Here is a 21,851-nt window from a genome sequence, read left to right as displayed (position 1 = left end):
GTCAGTTCATGGAGCAATTAAAAAAAATATTTGTCTCTCAGTTGACTGCCGACATATTTTTTCAAAATAAGGTCCCATGGTGGTCACAGGAAGGGGCGGGACTTCGTCTCTCTATTGAGTGCTGACAGGGTGTAAAGAGAATTTCAGCAAATATAACAACAATGTTTTGAAGAACATTACCAACCCTTGCTTTAACACAAAACAGTGTGTTTGATTTTACAGTCTGGCTCTTCCAGATGTTTTCTTTCATAACATTAGCTTTAATTATTTACAATGGCAGTTTGATGAATGTGATTGTGTGTCGGTGCAGGCTGTGTTCTCTGCAGGCTCATTGACAATGACCCGGCCAAGTCACACTCAAAGAGCACAAACTCTCTGTTCACTACTTCTGTCTGGTAAGTGTGTGTGTGTGTGTGTGTGTGTGTGTGTGTGTTCTCGTAATTCATCACATAACAGTAGATGTCACATAGAAGTGGTGTTCATCATCTGAAAGCTGGAACCTGAAGATTAATTTGAGATGCATCTCAGCACTGTGGGTCAACTTGTTCTAGTTATTAATCAGAAATAAACATGAATTAATTATTTAAAATAAATAGTGTATAAAGGTTTAGAACATTATGATAGAAGTATACGATGGTCATCCCCATGCTCTATTATGTCTCATAAGTTGTTGCCGCAGTTTTTGGTTTGATACTATTTGTTACACAGATTTGGTGCTAAATTTAACCATTTTTACCACTGGAGAATTGATCAAAATGATCAATAATCCCTCTAAAATACTACATTGAGACACCAAGACCTTGAGGAACACCATAGAAAAAGCAATGTTGTGATTTGGGATCAAAGACTTTTGACATTTGCTCTAGGTCTCTAGTTTGTGGCTGTAAAGTTCCATGAGGCTGTGATTATCCTAGACCAGGGGTCAGCAACCTTTACTATCTAAAGAGCCATTTTAGGCACAAAAAAAAAAAATCTATCTGGAGCCGCAAAACATTTGATCATTGTGATGAAGGTAACACAGCTTATAGTCTAAGTATATAGTATATAAGTCTAATGCAGTGAGGGCCAAGGAGCAAATGTACTACGGAGTATTAGGGCCACATTGAGGGAAAAAACATCTGAGATTTACAGAATAAAGTCATAACATTACGAGAATAATGTCATAATATTACAAGAATAAAGTCATAACTTAACGAGAAAAAAAAGTTGGAATATTACGAGAATAAAATCAGAAGTTTAAGAGAAAAAAAGTTGTAATATTACGAGAATAAAATCATGAGTTTACGAGAAAAAAAGTTGTAATATTTTCAGAATAAAGTCATGAGTTTACAAGAAAAAAAAAGTCGTAATATTACGAGAATAAAGTCATAGGTTTAAGAGAAAAAAATCGTAATATTATGAGAATAAAGTCATAATATTATAAAGTAGTAATTTTATATGTTATTTTCTTTTTTTCTCGTAATATTCTAAACGGACTAAAATCTATGTAACCTGGCATGTGTCATGGAGGAAACAAATCTAAGTCATGCATATGTATTAATAAACTGTGCTCTCAAATGAAGAGAATGTTAAACAATGGTTGACATTTTGCCTTTAGAGGGATATGACCTGCAACAAGGAGACATTAAGAAAATTCTTATGAAATAAGTAAATTCCCAAAGTATAAAATTAAGTAAATTCATTGAATTCAAAAGTAAGTAAAATCATAGAAATTAAGTAAATTCTTTGAGTGCAAAATTAAGTAAACTCCTTATGTACAAAATTAAGCAAAAATGTTTTGAATAAAGAAAATTCCTCAATTATAAAAAGCAAATTCCTTAACTACAAAATGAATCAAATTCTACTGAAATAAATTAAGTAAAATTCTTATGAAATGAAAAATTCCTTAATCACAAAATTAAGTAAAATTCTTAAAGAAAAAGTAGTAAAAGAAAAATCCTCAATTATAAATTTGTACAAATTTGTTAAGTACAACACCAAGAAAATTCCCCAAATACAAAATTCTGTAAATTCCTTAAATAAAAAAGTAAGTAAAACTCATAGAAATTAAGTACATTCTTTAAGTGCAAAATTAAGTAAACTCCTTATGTAAAAGAATTAGCCAAATTCTACTGAAATAAAAATTAAGTAAAAATCTTATGTAATAAGAAAATTCCTTATTAAAAAAATTAAGTAAAATTCTTAAAAAATAAGTAAATTACTTAATTATAAAATCATCAAAATCCTTGACTACAACATTAAGTGAAATTTTTTTGAATAAAGAAAATTCCTCAATTATAAAAAGCTAGTTCCTTAACTACAAAATGAATCAAATTCTACTGAAATAAATTAAGTAAAATTCTTGTGAAATGAAAAATTCCTTAATCACAAAATTAAGTAAAATTCTTAAAGAAAAAGAAAAAAGTAGTGAAAGTAAAATCCTCAATTATAAATTTGTGTAAATTTGTTAAGTACAACATCAAGACAATTCCCAAAATACAAAATTCTGTAAATTCCTTAAATAGAAAAGTAAGTAAAATTCATAGAACTTAAGTACATTCTTTAAGAGCGAAGTTAAGTAAACTCCTTATGTACAAGAATTAGCCAAATTCTACTGAAATAAAATTAAGTAAAATTCTTATGTAATAAGAAAATTCCTTAATTCAAAAAAATAAGTAAATTCTTAATTATAAAATCATCAAAATCCTTGATTACAACATTAAGTGAAATTCTTATGAAATAAGCAAAATCCTTCATTAGAAAAAAAATCCTCAATTATAAATTGTCCTTCTGTACAAAATTAAGCAAAATTCTAATGAAATACGAAAATTCTTTCATCACACTATAAGCTGTTAGTACTGCTTTATTTTTGCTCCCATTTGTATTATTACACCATTGCTCCAAGATGCACTTCCTCTAGTGGCCACTGGATGTTTCTTGTGTTGAAGTGGATGGGAAAACCTCAAACTTCTCTATAGCAATATAAACTAGGCACATGTTTTTCCCAGAAGTTAAAGTCTAAATTTCACTTATTCTGATGAGTAGTGGTCATTTTGAAAATTGCTGTCCTCCTCAGAAGATATTAAGGCTCAGAGTTTTCCCAAATTTAGGCTCCATCAACTGATGTTCCCAAACGCCACATTTTAAACTCCCCTTATCAATGCATCACTATTTTTTTCTAGAATATGTATGTGTCCTGTCAATTCCCAGCCCTCTGTGTGATTAATTTGCAATTAATGGTGATTAACTATGGACAATCATGCGATTAAATATTTTAATTGATTGACAGTACTAATTGGAACAAATGGGTTGAGATCAAACCATGAAAAACAACCACAGACAAACACTGTCCACATACTTTATAGTATATCAAATACCATAAAGTATGTATACTTATAGTATGGTACTTATAGTATACTTATAGTATACTTAAGTCCCAGGCCGTTACATGATAAGTAACCAACAAGAAGTATAACAGAGGAAGGGAAAGAAATACAAATAATTAAAGCTGCAAGCAGCGTTGAACGGGCCCTCGCCCCCTTTGCGCACGTCGGGGGTACCCGCTGCCACGTCTTTCCATGAAAGTCAGACACTGCACGCAACAGTTAGAGGATATTTTCTGCTTGGAGCATGTGGCGCTGGAAATGACCTGTTGAGAACCTGTGGGGCATCCTTAAAAGGCACTTCTATGAGGGTGGGTGGCGGTATACAACCATTTCCTGTTGCCAGTAGGTGGCGCTATCACCATAACTCAATAATGGCACATATATGTATTAAGGCCGGGACTCTTATAAAACATGTCAAATTTGGGGAAAATTGTATGAAAGTTTTTATTGGACTTTATTAGTTGTAATCCACAGAAGACATTCCACAAATGTGTACCATGATTTCCAAATATTTCACTATCCACAAACATGTATTTTTGTATTAGTGTGTAAAGTCACATCCACAAAAATAAAGGGCGATTTGCAAATATGCACAACTTACTCTGTAAATACATATTTTAAGGTTTACATGTAAAGTGATATATACGCATTTGCGGGTCCATTTCTACACGTGGAATGATATTTGCGCATTTGCAGATCGCTTCCTGTGGATTTATGGGTCATGTGACATTTGTAACTTTCCTTTTGTTTACAGAATTTTGTCCAATTCGTACCACAGCAGATCTGTAGATAATAGTTGTAATCCACAGAAGACAATTCACAAATATGTACCATGATCTACAAATATTTCACTACCCACAAACATATTTTTGTATTTGTGTTGTCCACAAAAATACAGGACGATTTGCCTATGTGGTTTTATGCGATTTGCATATGTATTTAAATTTTTAATTAAGATTACATCCTTAACCTCCAAGCCAGTAGATGCCCTCACTGAGTCAGAAAAAAATGAGCATATTGGTCAACAGCATAGGTTGGATGAGATCTATAAACGTAAAGCTGAGGGTGCATTTGTTAGATCACGCAGAAAATGGCCCGAAGAGGGAGTGCAGAACTCTGCATATTTCTTTAGACTAGAACGACAACAATCTAAAAACAACTCCATACAAAGATTAAGAATCGATGGGTCCGTCACGAATGATCCAAAGAAAATAGCAAACTATTGTGCTGAGTTTTACAGTAATCTCTCCTCCAATTACTGTCATCAATCTGCCTCTCACTTTTTTGACACTATTCCTAATATCAAACAGTTGAACGAGGCATATAGTGACTTTTGTGTCAGGCCCATTTTATTGAATGAAATCACTGATGCTATAAACCACTTAAAACTCAATAAATGGCCTGGAACAGATGGCTTTACGGACACATTTTATAAACAATGTTCTGTAAGCTTAGCCTCGTTCCTTAAAGAAGTATTTGCTGAAAGTACTGACAGAGGTTCTCTCCCTCCTACACTATGTCAAGGTCTGATCAGCCTGATCCCTAAACCTAAAAAAGATCCCCTCTTGTTAGACAATTAGTGCCCAATCTCTTTATTAAATAATGACTACAAAATGTTTGCTCTTGTAGTGGCTAATAGATTAAAATCTGTACTAGATGCTATCATAGACAAAAGTCAATCTGGTTTTATGCAAAATAGGCATATCTCTAACAATGTAAGATTAATTTGAGATATATTAGATTACTCCGATTTTGTTCAAGACGATAGTTTTATTCTTTTTTTAGACTTTTATAAAGCTTTCGATACTTTGGAACATGATTTTATAATGATTGCTCTAAACAAATTCGGGTTTGGTAACTTCTTTTGCAAATCAGTCCAAACATGAAATACTAACGGGAACAGTTCTATTAAACTAAACAGTGGCACTTCACCAACGTTCCCCTTAAAACGCGGGGTGTGGCAAGGATTTCCCCTCTCTGTATACTTGTTCCTTTTAGCTACACAACTTCTGAATCTACAAATTAAAAACAGCTCTTTAAAAGGCATTGCTATTGCCAACAGGGAGATAATTATTAGTCAGCTGGCGGATGATACCGCCTTGTTTCTTAAGGACACATCCCAAATTTCTGTGGCAGTCAGCACAATCCAGACCTTTTCCAAGGCATCCGGGCTCTCCCTTAATCTTAATAAATGTGAACTATTACCAGTGAAAGAATGCATGATGACCTCAATCTCTAATAGTCCTATGAGAAACTCTGTCACATATCTTGGGATCCAAATTACTAAAGATAGGAAATCCAGAGGTGCTTTAAACTTTAACCCAATTATAGAAAAGACCCAAAAGGTGTTAAGAACTGGGTTCACACATGGACTCAAATGCAGCACACAACAAGAAGGTAAGTAAGAACAAAGGAATTTATTATAAAATAATGTTCCTTTAATGGGGCTGGGATGATTGGTGTCAGGTGTGCCAGCAGCAACCGCCCAGGAGGAGGAGGGAAACCAGACGAAGAAGACAGACTGACGGTGGCTCCAAGAGCTCGGCAAAAAGTTTTCCAGTGATTACAGTAACAAAGACAGTAATGCATTTCTTTACGAAAAAAAAAGCCTCATTTCTTTATATTTATGAAAGAAATAAATCTATATCTGTCAACACTGTCTTCCTCACAAAACAAAAAAGCTATGAAAACAATGAATGTATGCAATATCTTCAAAGATTTTATGTGAAATTATTGTCATACTCTCTCGTGGTCTTTTTTTAATTTTATGTTGGTTTTGTTTAATTTCTGTTGTCCTTTTTATTTTTGGCACAGCTCTTTGTTCATGTTTTCGCTATGCTTCTTCTGTATGTAAATGATTTCAATGTTTTCTGCTCTTACTGTGCATACTGTTATTTTGAAAAAAAAAAATATATATATATATATATATATAAATATATATATATATATAAAGATCTGTAGAAACAATATGTAAGTATGAGGTGCATTTACTAGCTCAACCAGAAGGTGGCGACATTCCCTCACATGAGCTGACGGAACTACAGTCTAACGCTGCTGGCAGAAAGCTATAGAACAGTCTACCCAGGAGACAACCAACAGCCTGGCTTCTGGAGGTCAAAGACGACGTGGAACTCTATCTTTATTTAACCCAACGGTCGTGATACAGGATCGGGTTAATCATCTTCAGGGGCCTCATGTATAAACGGTGCGCACGTACTAAAATGTTGCCCCTTTTGTACGCTGTGTTTCACGCACACGCCCGGATCAACTTGACGTGAGAATGTGCGGACCGTGCCGCAAACTTAAGACCAGTCGTGAAAATGTGCAGGCCGTCCAGCAAACTCTGTCATTTGGAGGTGTCAAACTACAAAGTACTTAAACTCGCCAAATGTGCCAAAATAATTTTTCCACTCAACTTACTGAGCTATGTTTATGATGTGGGATAAAAAAAAAACACATATATCTTCAGTAGTTTGCGCATAATGTTTAACATCAGAAAGGCACAACAAAAACACATTTAAACTAGTTTCCCAGGGATGACATGCCTTAACCACTCTGCCAAAACCAACATCGCAAGTAAACTGGAACGTTTTCTCTGTTTCTGTTACACGGAGATGTTAACACACGCACGGACTGCACACTTGCCGAGGCGCACTGACATCCATGACGCACAGACCCATCTCCCCTGGGAAGAAAAGGAATAAGTCACGTGTGATGCGTTATGAAGTTGACAAGGTGTAGACAATTAGATGTAGCCTATAAAAGGCTGCGTAAACATGATGGCGCATACTTGCTAAACAGTGGCTGCTTTGGCACTGCTGGAGGACATTGCTGGAGGACACTGCTGGAGGTCACTGCTGGTGGACACTGCTGGAGGTCACTACTGGAGGACATTGCTGGAGGACACTGCTGGAGGACAATGCTGGAGGACATTGCTAGTGGCAGAGTTGGGAGGGAGCGTGTGTTTAGGGATCACACTGACCTGTTGGCCCAAGATGATGACTGGCTTATGAGCCGATTCAGATTGCCAAGAGCAATCATTTTACAGCTCTGTGCTGAACTGGGTCCAGCTTTGGTGAAGGAGACTGCAAGAAATCACGCCTTAGTGCCAATCCAAGTCTTCACCACACTCGGGTTCCTTGCAACAGGAGCTTTTCAAAGGGAGTTGGCTGATCGGTCAGGTATCTCCCAGTCATCGCTGAGCCGCGCCATGCCAGCCGTATGGGACGGCCTCATCCGTATGTCGCCAAGATACATAAGATTTCCCTCCACTGTGGCTGAACAGGCAAACATTAAAGTGCAATTTGCAGCGATGAGTCGATTTCCAAATGTAATGGGAGCGATCGACTGCACTGACATTGCTATAAGGGCACCATCAGAGAATGAATTTGCTTATGTTAACGGGAAGCATTTTCACTCCATAAACGTGCAAGTGATTTGTGATTCACAAATAAGTCTCACAAATGTTGTGGCACGGTGGCCTGGTTCAACTCATGATTCATTCATCCTGCGGAGTAGTAGTGTTGGGAACAGACTTCAAGCAGGGGCTGTGCAGGATGGTTGGCTTCTAGGTAATGTATACTGCTTGTTGCTCTTAAATATAAACTTGATTCTTAACTGATTTAAATTACTTTTTGGCCGTGCGTAAAACGGCACAGGGACACCTTCAAATGTGTATATGACATGAGATTATGACAATTTTTTCATAGAAATGGTAATCTACAAGACTACTCACTAAATAAATCTCATATTACAGGACATGGCATTCATAACATTCATGATGGTGCGTTTGTAGTATCATTTGAGCATGTGGTTATTATGACTGTAGGTGACCGTGGTTACCCGCTCAAAACGTGGCTCCTCACCTCGCTCACCAACAGCCAGACAGCACAAGAGCAGCGATACAATGACGTCCATGCTCGGGCACGGTCAGTTGTTGAACGGACCATAGGGCAGCTGAAAGGCCGTTGGCGCTGCTTGGATAGCACTGGCGGTGTCCTGCTATACACAACACAGAAGGTCTGTCGCATTGTGCAAGCATGTAGCGTGCTGCACAATGTGGCGAACCACCGTGGTGAGCCTGTGCCCCAGGAACTACAGATGGATGAACTGAACCCTGGCCCACCTAACAATGAGCCAAATGCAGCAGGAGATACGCACCTGACGCTGCACCCCCCCCAGTTTCCACATTATCTATGACAATAAAGGACATTACTTTCTGTAACTCAATGTCTCCAGCCTGCTTATTGAAGTGGAGCAATCGCCCTCATTTGCCGGCAGGATGCCAGAAAGTGTGGTTTCTCCAATAATGGCAGCCACTCGTTCCTCGTGTGGCGTCAGCTCTGGCTTTCCTGAGCCCCCACCTGTGGCTGTAACACTCTGCTGATGTGCAGCTACCCTTCGCTTCACATCGACTTTGATGTCAGACCATTTTTTTTTATTTCAGCGGTTGTCCGTGTCTCTGATATTGCTGCATTAACTGTTATTGTGACACACTGCCACTCAGTCATTTTACGTTTGTTACTGATTCCCGAGGAAAGACCACCAAATCAAATAGGTTTTCTAGCCTCCACCTCAGTAACAAGCACTTCAATTTCACACTCAGGGAAATTCTTATTTTTTGTACCTTTTTCAGCGTGATTTGCCACATTGTTATTTGGACAATAGGTGACAGCATGGAGCGTGTTTATAGTCATTTGCATAGTTATTAATGGGAGGAGACAAGGCGGGCCAAGCGGCACGTGCAGCTGCGCTCAATTATTAGGGCCCGAGCACCGACAACGTCGGGCCAGCGACGTATGGAAGTTTTTATTGGACTTTATTAGTTGTAATCCACAGAAGTCAATCCACAAATTTGTACCATGATTTCCAAATATTAATCGGACAAAATTCCGTAAACAAACAGGAGGAAAGTTACAAATGTCACGTGGCCCATAAATCCACAGGAAGCGATCTGCAAATGTGCAAATATCATTCCACGTGTAGAAATGGACGCGCAAATGCGTATATATCACTTTACATGTAAACCTTAAAATACGTATTTAGAGAGTAAGTTATGCATATTTGCAAATCGCCCTGTATTTTTGTGGATGTGACTTTACATAGCACAAATACAAAAAAAACATGTTTGTGGATAGTGAAATATTTGGAAATCATGGTACACATTTGTGGATTGACTTCTGTGGATTACTACTAATAAAGTCCAATAAAAACTTCCATACGTCGCTGGCCCGACATTGTCGGTGCTCGGGGCCTAATAATCCTTAGAAAAACAACAGGTTTCCTCGCACCTCGTGCCAGGGACACCGTTGGGTCCCTGGCACTTTTGTGCTCGGGCCCTATTAAAGGTCTCTACTTTGTGGTAAATCTGAATGTTTTTGTAGATTTGATAGATGTACCACCACAGCATTAAAATGCCCAATCATACTTTGGGAAAAGTCCCTGATCTAACCTGTACAGTAGTGTGGTGTGTGTTTCCAAACAGGCTGGAGTTACACGTCAAGAATAGCTATTAGTATTAGTCTCAGTATTGCAGATGATCCAAGACCAGCATTAATGCACATCTTCACCATAGAAGTGATGAAGCAGAGTATAGATTTCTTAATAAATTGTATGCTGTGTTAAAAAAAAACATTTCCAGCGTCCAACTGTATTGATTTCAGTCAGCCTGTGTGTTCCATGGTTGCACGTGTGAAATTCTCCTACGGGCTCAATGTTAAGGGAAGGTGATCAGATAACAGTTTTAACACATTGTATGCTCTCAGCCAGTGACATTTACTACCACATGTCTGGAATGTGTCTGCAGTGAGCCATTTAACCACGTCATGCACTCACATGTTAGATTCTGGACACATGACAACGAATGAAGACAGTTGTGATCTTCCTCATTGGCACAAATTATTATTTTAAAAAGTGATACAAATAATGATGTAAACAATTCATGGCAAAAGATTGCAAATACCTCTTAAAGGTTAGTCAGGAATGAGTCCTAAAACCCAGAAATGTGTTAGCATTTTAGCACTTCCGGTTCCCTCATCTGGAAGTCAGTGGGTTTTTTGAATGGGTTTTTAGTTAGATGTCTGAAATCAGGTCTGTGATTAACACAAGCTGAAGAGATTTTAGAGTTTTGTTCTACGACATAAAATACATCAATATACCCCACTTTTCAATTTTGAAGCCTTTGTGTTTCAAAAAAGGCGCTTGCTAACAAGTGGCTAAATGAGACTACTAAACGTCATCATGCCGACTCGTCCGCCTTTATAGCCTCGTTGTGTAGTTCAATTATAGCTTAACATTAGCTTTTTATTTCTTGCGATTGCATTCACACTTCAAAAATCATAAAAGTGGTGTCCATTTGTGAACATTATCTTGCTGAACAAAACATGTAAGTATCATAAACATTTGTTTGCTACAGAGCTTATTTTCTGCAATAATCCAAAACCCAATGGAAAAATCCCATTGACTTTTTGCCGAGGCGATGCTAACTTCCTGGTTGGCCAACAAAAATACGTCATCCCTGGAGCACTCTATAGGCACAGCAATGCTATGAGCTAAATGCTAGCGTCAGCATCCTAGATGAGTTTGATGGGAATGTCATTCGTTTTCCAGGTATTTGGCCATAAACCAAAGTGTTAAACAAATTGAAATTTTCGCCAAATTTAAGCTATTACAGTTAATCTTGAGGGGGACATGTCTATTACCAATTCCATGGCAATCCTTTCAATCAAAACCACAAATGTGAAACGCATGGTAGCACTAGGAACAGTCAGGAGGATTCCATGTGGAAACCATAAATGTCTGTACAAAAGTTGATAATTCACCCAATAGTTGTCTGGACTAAAGTGGTGGACCGGCCGACTCAGAACAATAATTGCAGGTGTTCATGCGCATGAAATATTCACATAGAAGTATTTAGATTAATTTGTCTCTTAAAAGTGTTCGTTGTAAGCAAATGGCAGTGGAGCAGTGATGTCATTCATATTCAATGTTTTAAATGCTTTACCACTGCACAGTGTTCTTACCATAGACTGTAAAGATGGACAACATGACAGCTCCCCAAAAGTGAAGGCAAAAAATCTCAATCACCCCCTGGTGGCTGGCTGCAGTATAGGTCATAAGCCCCGCCCCCTTCATGGTAGTGGATGGGACATGGGCCAAACTAAAAAGTCAAAGTACACATCAAATAAATTTTTTCATAAGATGGTTTTCTGTCATTTTAGGTAGTTCTGATCACACTGATGTATGTTCAAGTGTTCATTTTTCCGGTAAATTTGGTTTTAATTAGTTATTTGATGCTATAAAAAGGGGGTGAGACGTCATGATTGACAGCTGCTCTGAGTGAAGTAGTTGTGGAGCCGGAGGCTCGGGAATTGTATGAGAGAGATGTAACTTTAAGTAAGGGATAATGTACAGCAAGCCGGTCATTGTTGTGAAATAACCCCCAACAGGGTGATACAAGACGTCTTGCCCCGAAGGGGTTTATTTCACAACAATGACCTGCTTATTACACGGCTACTTACTCAAGAAATCAATAATTTGACAAAAAAACGGTATGCCAAAGTCCAACATCAGCACTGCACCCATAACAACGGTCTGTTATACATAGCAACGCTCTGCTATAAAGAAATAACGGACCGTAGAAGGCCATGATTGACCAATCATAATTGAGTTTTCAACAAAGCTGTTCAATAACTTTCCATAACCATCATGAGTCTCTAGAACATGTGTCAATTTGATCATAAATGTAGTTATAAAGATATTATGGTTAGTTGTTGTGTCTTTCTAGCCAAACAGCCGTGGTGCTATAGTAGCAGCTAGGTGGCTCACGCTAATAAACTGCGGCCGTGCCAGCTCGTGATTGGCTGGGGCAGGTGTGTGGGTGGGACTTCGATACCGGGGCTCCAGTCCTCCAATCACTACTGCGCAGATTCTGGCTCCAAATGACGTCAAAATCTCAAGATGGCAGCCCATATCCGGGATAATTTAACTTCACTCTTGTACAGTGGGAAGAAGTGGAGATGCGTCGTCCATTTATATATATATATACAGTGTATGGTTCTTACCATACACTGTATACAATACTATGTTTCTTACCAATTCGCAGTGGTTAGAGGCAGCCATGTTCAAATAAAAACAACTGCACAAGAAATATTTTGGTTCATATGAGTACGGTTCCTCTTTGTCAGTGCAGTTTTCCTCCACTGCTTGAAATGTAGAATGCATTTATAATGAAAACACTTTCCTTATGACATCAGCTTCTTTTCTGACAGCTTTGGCACAGATAGTATGGTCTCTTTGGAGCTCTCTTTGGAGCTCTCTTTTCATATTTGCTTTGTAACACTTGCCAGACCAGTTTATAGCTGACGGATGCTGCTTTTTGGAATTCAACCTAATATGATCCTCCTTTGTGGCAGTGGTGCTAGTCACTTGACTTCTCTTTAAAGCCATTTTTCACGAGGTGTGTTTTCTTTTTGATGCTTAACGTCTATATATGTGAAGGGTAAATGGGAGGCGGTCATATCTCTACCTCACCTTTTGTTCCTGCTCCCACCTCTGCTCTCTTTGTTTTTCCCTCATGGGTTGTACAAAAGGGTTCAGCAGTCTGTAGCAGTGATAAAAGAGACATATTTAAAAGGGAAGCTTAAATAGAAATGCAGTTGTCTCCCTCTGCTGGATGTGAGGAGGTGCTTCATGTGAACCATGTCATTTTCCAGTTCAACCAGTTTATGTTCCAGATTATTTCTCAATAGCCCATTCTCTCAAGTTTCATGTTTTAAAGTAAGGTACAGGTACAAAAGGTGCACAAACACACACTGTCTCTGAGATATTAGGAAATAAAGACTACTTAAAGTAACTCTGTGTGTGTGTGTGTGTGTGTGTGTGTGTGTGTGTGTGTGAGAGAGTGTGTGTGTGTGTGTGTGTGTGTGTGTGTGTGTGTGTGTGTGTGTGCGAGTGCGAGTTTGTGTGCGTGCGTGTGTGTGTGTGTGTGTGTGCATGTGCAAACTAAAATCAAAACCACTAAACGTATTCAACCGAAAATGTCATTCAATACAAGTTTTCCCTATAGCTATATCGGAGAGATATAGTGATGGTTTATATTTTTTAATCTTACTATTATTATTTATTTATTTTATATATTTAGGGGCTTCCATACATTTTGGTAGAAGAAAGATGGGATGTCAGGAATGACAGTATGACCCTGAGCCAGCATGAACAATCCTCTCTCTTTTTATTTTTGACTTATCTACTTACTATCTATCTATCTATGTATTTATCTATCTATCTATCTATCTATCTATCTGTCTAATTTTGACATAGCCCCAGTTTGTGCCTACATTACCGTTTTTACTCAATCGCTTTGGCTCATTTTTCTAAACAGGCTTAACATTCTCTAAACTGTAACTGCAATTGTCACAACTGTTTCATGGGACATCACAACTCTATTGCATGTCTGCAAAAGGTAGTAACTCACCCAAAACACTTCCTTCATGCTTCAAAAGCTAGTTATTGTGTCAGTAAATTGCCCAATGCCACCAAAATGAAAAGTTGTTTTGTTATCGTGTGAGCCGTACTGGACAAAATATGTAGGTGTTTTTTTACTAGTGTGGTATATTTTCACCTCTTGTACAAGTCCACGAGGCCCCTAAGGGTAAAACATATGAGTAAGAATCATGAGGGAGACATATGGTCATGAGTTCTGACCGGGGGCTGGGGGATAACATATAGGATAAAGGAGCCATTCATTGTCATGCGCTCAGCTCAGATGTTACATGACATGAACCAGATATAAGGAGGCGCGAGAGCCCCGAAGTGCAGGACTTTCAGATTTGACTTGAGACCTCCGGACGCTCTAGACGTTCGTTATGACATTTGTTGCTTGTTTGTAATAAACTCTATTATACCAGCAAGAACAGTGTCCGCGGAGCATCCTTTCTCATCACTTCAACAGCACTGTCGCAGGAAAGATACGACAAACTTTGGCGTCACGAACAGGATCGGAGGTGGCCTCAGCGGTTTACTGCTACAACTTCACAGACGGTGAGCTCACCCGATTGAATGCTGGTCATAAATTGGGGCTGTTATGTGGAGTTGTTTGGCCACATCGTAAATTAAGAACCTTCTTGTTATGGACATGTCCTGTTGATTTGATGTTTAAAGTGAGGCTCCGTGCTAAATTTAATGAAAAAGGGGGAATGAATAGAGAAAAGATATAAAGTGAAGAAAAGAAGTATGAGAAATACAAGGAATAGTTTAGAATAGCTTCATGGTAACGATAAGGTGTGCTAAATAGTATCATGCAAGATTAATGAAGAGGGGCCCTCAACTTCTTAATGGTAAGACACATGCATATTAGTCACTGCGTAACGATGGCTCTGACATAGTCCGGAATCAAGTTAGAAAGACAAAATTGGGAAACCTGGATCCAGGTAATTTGAATAAATAAATGTAAAGAGTGTTAAGAGAGAGATAAGGAAATAAACGGAAATAAAGGAAATGATCATATGACAGCCGCAAATCAGATAGTTAGAGCCCTCAAGTGTAGGAGCATTGTATTACGGGCCGATTAAAACCTGGAACAACATCTTATGGTCAGTTTAATAACTGGAGAGTGTAGAATCACAATTCGATTGACCGTTACCACTCTGACGTTTGTTGACGAACGGTGTCTGAAGCAGCCTCTCATCGAAGAATTTACACTTCAAAGGTAGCAGAAATTTTACGAGAAAAAGTAAGGAAATAGCGGCAGAAAGCATGCTGTATGAATGAAGATATCTAAAATTGGTGAAGAGAATGTGTGTGTGTGTTTACTTTGGGATGAGAAGAAGCTGGGGAGGATGTGTGTGTGTAGGAGTGCTGAATGTGTGTGTGTGATATTTAACTGCTGATGTGTTCCAGATGTGTGCTATAAAATGCATAGGAAGAGAATAGGTGTGTTAAAGTTAAAAGAAAGAAAGAACACATTATAATTGAATAACCATATATAGGTGGTGATTTGAGAACAGGACATTTAATAATTTGTAAGAATAGATACGTGGCCCGATGTATTGTATAAACCATGAGCTTCTGTTAGAAGACTAATGAATTGAACGAGTTAGAAAATAAAAATTGAGCAGACTGATCCACCCGGTGACTGCAGAAATAGAAAACTAATTACACGGCGGGCGTAGTATATTCTGTGGGGGAAACAGCTGTTGATTGTGGGAATTTCTCTGGATCAGAGATCGAAGCGCACCCTCTCTGGATCACTGTTGTCACTCACGCCGTTGGGCGTGATGACACGGCCGGTAGGAGTGGACACTTGTTTTCTCTGCAAAAGAGGGATTTCCGGGAGATACAGTAAAAAGAATGAAATGATGAGCCACTGAAATGAGCCTGGTTACGATAAACGCATACACATAAGATAAATAACTATAAACCAGGACAAATAAAGTGGAGTTGTGTAACTGCAGTACCCGTATGACACTCGGAAAAGAATAGAAATAATAATAATAATAATAATAAATAAAAAAAAAAAAAAAACCCTAATAGATACTAAGATAAATACATATATAATAATAAGATCGGTTACCGTGGTGACCTTTCTCAGAGAAAGTTGAAATAAAATCTAACTAAACTCTGCTAATAAAAGCCCACATTCCCAGAAAGAGTAACAGATACTAATAAACTATATATTAAGGGGAGTGCAAGAATTTATTTTGGGCATTTCCCCCTTTTTGAATAAAACATGAGCTCTTCTTAAAAGGGACGTAATATAATAAATAAACTGTTAAATGCACAATGAACTTCGTTTAAGAAGGGTAGCGTTTGGGGCCCCCCCCCCCTCACTCGTCTCAAAATTCCCTAGAGGAGGTGGAATGTGGGTGTATGGAGGCGTTCGGAGACCCTTTCTTGGGAGTTACAGAGAATTCCTTTGTCGTTTGAACTGTTTGGTCCAGTGGGGTTCACTAAGTGCTTTAATGTTTAAGTAGGGGTTTAAGTTAGGAATAAGATTGATGATGCTGTTAAAGGGACCTAATGGGTTCACAAGAGACTAAATCATTGCTTGCTTCTTGTCTGTTATGTCATTTATGGTGAATGAGAATTGAGACGGGAGGAAAGACAGCGGGCCGGCGCATCACGGAGTGTGGCTTGCTGACGTCCAAGGGGAGGCTTCCGTTTCAATCTACTAAAGGCCGGTACGAATTTATCCACAAACTCTTTAACAAAAAACAAAACCTGCATTTCCATATTTGTATATGTTCTCAGTCGTAAGCAATATTGATGGTATACATATAAACCTGCTTTCATTTATAAACCATAAGAGAATACTGACCTGCTCCTATACACATGAAAGAGTACATGCTCTAGGCAGTTGGGAGAAATAAATAAATGAATAAATAGAAAACTTGGCAACCGATTGATCAGTTAATGCATTTGATTAATTAATGGCATCTGATTGTTTAGTCTAACCTCTGTTGACAATTGCAGATGTTCATTTATGTTATTTCGCGTGGTTTGTCTGATCTGTGATGTGGTGGACATTCAATGTGGTGACTGTTTGACGATTTGAGCTGAATATTGGATAATTGGATAATTTGTTGATTGGTGGATTGGTTGATTGGTTGATTCGTTAATTGGATAATTGGTTAATTGATTAATTGGATAATTGGATATTTGGATAATTGGATACTTGGATAATTGGTTAATTTGATAATTGGTTATTTTGATTAATTGGATAATTGGATATTTGATTAATTGGATAATTGGATAATTGATTAATTGGGTAATTGAGACAAAAAAAAAAAAAAAAAAAAAAGGGGGGAAGTAATCTAAATAGCCTTGAGTAGTTTTAATTTTAGAAATTACTTCTTAAAGTACAATAACGGAACATAAGGTAGCCGTTATAATGGGGAAAAAGAACACTAAAAATCCAAAAGTAATCACTCCTGTTGAGATAGTACAGAAGAATAATCCTTTAATTAGGGGCATCGCAAACAGTGCAAAAATATCGGAAAAATGGCACAAACGCTGGCCTGAAATTGACCAACCATGGCCAATGGAGGGGACTCTTAACCCAGATGTAATTAAAATAATGCTGGTACTTGTATCCACATACAAGGCAGAGCAAAAGAAGGCAAACTAAGGAGGAGGTGCAGGAGAAGCTCGATGAGCAAAAAAGGATCACAGTGCAACCTGGAGACCAGGTGTTCGTGAAGGTGTTTAGACGGAAATGGTATAACGAACGCCGTGAGGGACCGTTTGAAGTGGTTCGCAGTACTGGAACCGCGGTCCAGGTTAAGGGGTCTCCCACATGGTATCATTTATCACACTGTGTTAAAGCACCCAGAGAAGAGGTACAACCCTCACAGAGTCGAGATGACTCTGTGGAACAAAATGAGGGAGAACATGCAGCCGAAGGGCAGATGCATGAGGATCTCCAAAGTCAAAGTCAACAAGGGGGGATTGTCCAGATTGTGGAAAATGTTGATGATGCTGAGCATATTTTTGATGATGTCAGTAATGATAATGTTGATGATGGACAAGAAAAAGCATTTGGGGACATCAAATTCCAATATGTCCCAGAAACAACAGAGCATGTTTCAGTGGAGAGTGAAACACCAGAGGATGAAAAGAGATCTGACTCCGTTGCGAGAGAACTCGAAGGTTCAGTTGGAAAAAGGAGTCCCAGGCCAGTCCGGAGGAGGGTCAAACCTCTCCGTTATGAAACTTAGGATGGTAGAGAATGTGTCACAGCTAACAACAGAGGTGCCTAATAAGATTTTTACGACGCCAAAACCTGAGGAGATAGTGGTCAGATCCAAGCTTGGAAAAATGGTTATTCTTCCTTGTAAATGTGGAATAGGTAATAGCCGTATTAACTATTTTCCCAAGTGGGAAAATAGTCGTGGAGAGGATGTGGAGTTGATACCTCCTGGAAACTACGGTCCGCCACATTTACAAAGGAAGTACGTATTGTACAATGATATAAGGTATAAGAAAGTTGTGGATGATTGTTCGCTTGCTGTGCGCAACCTTGCATGGGAAGATGAAGGGGAATATATGTGTACATATCGAGAGCCAGAGTTTAAATTTGTTCCATCTAGCCACTCTTGGATTGAAGGTTACATAAGTCGTAAGGTGAAACTTATGATAACAAACCTAAGACCTGTTGAAGCAACCACTGCAAAGGTAAATAACACACGGATAGAGGCTGCTACTTTAAATTTGAAATCAATAAATAATGATAATGCGTTCAATCAGAGTACTACCTTGGTGACAACATTAATGCCTAGGAAATTGGAGAATGTGACACAGACACTTGATAAAGTATCCTTGAAAGTGAAAGAGATGGTAAATGAGAGCCGGAAGTCTATGTTAGAGATGGGGATTAATGTGAATAGTAGGAAGGAAATTGAGGAAGTGAAGGTTGTAAAGTCATCTGAGACTGTTCAGAGGAATATTGTAGATGTGGGAAAGGAGTTTGTTGACTCGGATCAGATATCACAGGAGATGTTTGAACAGAACCATGTATTACAGAGGAGAGACGCTAAGTGGAAAGCATATGGATTTGATGCTTCAGTGTTGGGAATTGTAGACCCATGGGCAGGGAGAAATTTATGGTTTCAGCAGTTAACACACTCAGTGAGATCAATCAAGAAATTGAAGGGTCCATGTGTGTTGAAAGTACCAACACCAGGTACATGGCCTTCAATTCTGGAGGCGGTACCGGAACCATTAACTACTTCATGTCAATCTTCTGTACTGTCATGGCTCTTGTATCAACAGCAATCATCAGTGGATAAAGTGATGGCTTTATCAGTGAACCTTTTTAAGCCTAGATTGAATTGTTCTTGGTTGGCAGAATTACCATATGTGAATTTACTTGAACAACATGAAAATGTGATGACAGCGGTACCTGATCCGATGGAAGTAAAACCTGTGAGGGCAAAGTACTGTTTTTGCTCAAATGAAATTAATAAGGGGTCTGGAATGTTTATGGGAATATCAGAGTGTGATGGTTATATGATGGATTTAGGAAAGCGTGAAGATAAAGATGTGAATAAGTTGTATGAAGTGATTTATCAAGTGTCAAAGCGTAAGCCGAGTAGAACTTTGATGGTAAAACATCAAGTTTTGCCTGGTAATGTGTCTATAGGCAATTTCAGGGATATTTGGTGAATTTGTGGTGAAAATGCTTATTTATTTCTACCATACGGGTGGACAGGATGTTGTTATATGGCAACACTGAAACTCCCATATGAAGTTTTTTCTGTACAGAAGGGAGAAGCATCTGATGAGGCTCAATCTGATGTCGCTTCACGTAGTAGGAGAAAACGTGAGTTGGCACAGTTTCACAATTTGGAGTCCTACCATTGGAGAATAAGCTTAGGAGAAAAGTGGGGAATAGGATTATTTCCATGGTATGGGGTGACATTCTTGGCAGATCACATCGACAACATTACCTACACCTTGCAAGGCTTTGCGAACGAAACCATAAGAGGTTTCGAATTTTTGTCAAACACTCAGAGAAGTCACCGATTGACGTTGCTGAAACATGACATGGCTCTTGACTATATATTAGCCAAACAAGGGGGCCTTTGTATGACTTTGAACTTAACAGGGGATGCCTGCTACACTTTGATTCCTGATAACTCAGATAATATAACTAATGTCATAGATGCACTGAAGCACATAAGAGATGCATTTGGTCCATCAGAAGGAGCGGGATGGTCTGCAAATGCTTGGTTGCAGGATAAATTGGGGCCACTAGGAGCAGTGTTAGTTCAGGTTTTGGTAGCGCTCGTTTTGTCGTTGTGTGTGATGTTTTGTTTTTGCACGCTGTTGTTGACTTTTGCAAAGGCTATGATAATTAAATGGGTTGGAGTTGTGCTGCCCGGCGATCAAACGATAATGCCATTATTACACGAAGCTGACACGGACGTGGATGAGGATGAAGCGATAAAGATCGAATTGGTGGAGGAATATCCATTTTAAATATCTCATATGATTATAATCATATTATTTACCTATGTTTTTGCTTGCGTAGTTTGTAGTGTTGATTTTGTTTTGCTCTTTTGAGACTTTGTTTAGTCTCAAAGGGAGGGTATGGCAACAAATGAACAATATGATTAATGGACTATATGATTTCTAATTTCACATAGAAGTGTTCTTATATGATTTCTAATTTCACATTTTTACTTATAGAAGTGTTCTTATTCTGTGTTTGATGTTTTAATTTGTATCTGTTCTGTATGCAAAAGATACTGGTTTTCTTGTCTTTCATTCTAGAACATATTGGGGGAAGACCACTGTGAGGGTAGTGGATTGTCGGGGACTCCGAGGGGCTGAATGGGTTCAGATACTTCAAACATGAAAATACGAATGGCCTGAAGAACTCTGAACGTGGACTGGCGATACAACATCCCGAGTCAAGACGTCATCAATACTACACCGGAGTCAAGGCTGCTGAGAAACTGCAGCGTTATACAGTCATATGTCTTCTCTTAGATGTTACATTAGTATTCTTAAAAATGAATTGTCTTTTTGTGTATTACATGCTTGGCAAATAATGGTTTCTAAATATAATGGGACCTCAGATGTTTTCTTTTTCTCGATGTTTAGGGACAGTGGGGTAGGCAGGAAAAGGTCCATAGAAAGGTGCGATGGGTCGACCAGCCTGACTTTGGACATTGTTTTGTTTTGATTTGCTGAGAGTTCCATATGTATTTGCTTAAGTCATTTCCACACACAAATTGTTAAATTTCCTCATTTCAGTATTATGAAGTACTACGTATGGTCGCCTTGGCAGAGGGACCGTGAGAGAATTTTCCTGTCTACATTGTTTAATGGATATTTCAAGAAAGATTAGCTGCCTGACAGGTTTTTCACTCTCACTTTTATACTCCATACAGTTGTTTCAATGGTAAATAGGGCGGGTTGTTAAATTTGTCATGTTAATACACCTGTATGTCTCTTCTTTTATTTTTTCGAGACTTTGTGTAAGTCTCGAAGGGGGGAATATGTGGTATATTTTCACCTCTTGTACAAGTCCACAAGGCCCCTAAGGGTAAAACATATGAGTAAGAATCATGAGGGAGACATATGGTCATGAGTTCTGACCGGGGGCTGGGGGATAACATATAGGATAAAGGAGCCATTCATTGTCATGCGCTCAGCTCAGATGTTACATGACATGAACCAGATATAAGGAGGTGCGAGAGCCCCGAAGTGCAGGACTTTCAGATTTGACTTGAGACCTCCGGACGCTCTAGACGTTCGTTATGACATTTGTTGCTTGTTTGTAATAAACTCTATTATACCAGCAAGAACAGTGTCCGCGGAGCATCCTTTCTCATCACTTCAACAGCACTGTCGCAGGAAAGATACGACACTAGTCAACCTAGGAAATGTTTCTTATATACAAATCTCTGGTTTGTTCTACTTTTTTGTTGACACTAACTGCTTACTGTAATATACAGTAAAAGACTGTAAGTTTTGTCTAGCTGA

Source organism: Sebastes umbrosus, chromosome 14 (genome assembly GCF_015220745.1).
Source record: "Sebastes umbrosus isolate fSebUmb1 chromosome 14, fSebUmb1.pri, whole genome shotgun sequence".
Taxonomy (NCBI): Eukaryota; Metazoa; Chordata; class Actinopteri; order Perciformes; family Sebastidae; genus Sebastes; species Sebastes umbrosus.
This window is presented reverse-complemented; position numbering follows the sequence as displayed.